The sequence below is a fragment of the Bison bison genome, unplaced genomic scaffold (assembly GCF_000754665.1).
Source record: "Bison bison bison isolate TAMUID 2011002044 unplaced genomic scaffold, Bison_UMD1.0 scf7180017864375, whole genome shotgun sequence".
In the NCBI taxonomy this organism is placed as follows: Eukaryota; Metazoa; Chordata; class Mammalia; order Artiodactyla; family Bovidae; genus Bison; species Bison bison.
The window spans coordinates 6179545-6180943 of NW_011494947.1; positions in this window are offsets into that span (position 1 = coordinate 6179545).

The following is a 1399-nucleotide window of genomic DNA, read 5'->3' on the forward strand; positions in this document are numbered from 1 at the left end:
CGGTTTCTCAATTTCGGCACTACTGACATCTTCAGCCAGATAATTCTTTGTTGTGGGCTTCCCAGGTGGTAGAGTGGTAAAGAGACCGTCTGCCAATGTAGGAGACGCAGTTCGATCCCTGGGTGGGGAAGATCCCCTGGAGAAGGAAATGGCAACCCACTCCAGTCCAGTATTCTTGCCTGGAAAATTCCATGGACTAAGGAACCTGGCAAGCTACAGTCCATGGGGTTCAAAGAGTCAGACACGACTGAGTGCGCATGAACACACATGTATACACACACATACTTCTCTGTTGTAGAGGACTGTCCTATGGATGTAAGGATGTTTAGCAACATGTGTGCATGCTAAGTCACCTCAGTCGTGTCCAACTCTGCAGAATCCTTGGCTAAACATCCTCTAGCTGCCACTGGCACCTCCCCTCCCCCCATATTTTGCAACCAAATGTCTCCAGACAGTGCCAAACGTCCCCTGAGGGGGAAAGTTGCTCCCAATGAAGAAGGATCAATTGGTTTTCTGAGGGTCTGCCACCTTCCCTCCCTGCATTCCCAGATGGGCCTATGTGACATGCACAGGCATAGACTCACGGCATGCTCTCGACTGCAATACCCAGCAGGTCGTACTTGCTTCTGGCTCCTCAAATACTCATTTTACATAAGCATGGGCTTCATGTTTGCTTCTCTGGGCTAAAATACTCTCAGGGAAGTGTAAATGGTTAATATTTCACCCTGCTCTTTTCAAGAAAAATCAATTCCCTGTTCAACCTGGTTCTCATTGACATTCCTGCTGAGAGCAGTCACCTGCCATAAGTTACTCAAACTGTTAGTGGCTGTTAGCAGGAATGAGGATTGTGTAACTTTCTTTTTTTTTTAACCCTGGTCGCCACAATGAAAACATCAAGTCCTAACACTAGACTGCCAGGGAAAATTTTGAGAACTGTTTCACTTTTTTTAATCTGTAAAATGGGAGGATTATCTGGTAGAACTGATCCTTTACAGACATTACCATTCAACCCTTAAAGTGCAAGTTGCTCAGTCATGTCTGACTCTTTGGGATCCCATGGACTTTACAGTCCATGGAATTCTCCAGGTCAGAATACTGGAGTGGGTAGCCTTTCCCTTCTACAGGGGATTTTCCCAACCCAAGTCTCCTGAATTGCAGGCAGATTCTTTACCAGCTGAGCCACAAAGGAAGCCCAAGAGTACTGGAGTGGGTAGCCTATCCCTTCTCCAGTGGATCTCTGGTTCAGGAACAGAGCTGGGATTCAACTAGAGGCAAGTGTAAGGCCCAGGATTTTAGCTCTTTAGTCACCCTATTCCTTTCTTTCCAAGTCCTCAAGGGATTACTCTACTCCAAATGCAAATCCTGGAAATAGAAGGGAACGGGTCTGTATCTAAAGGCT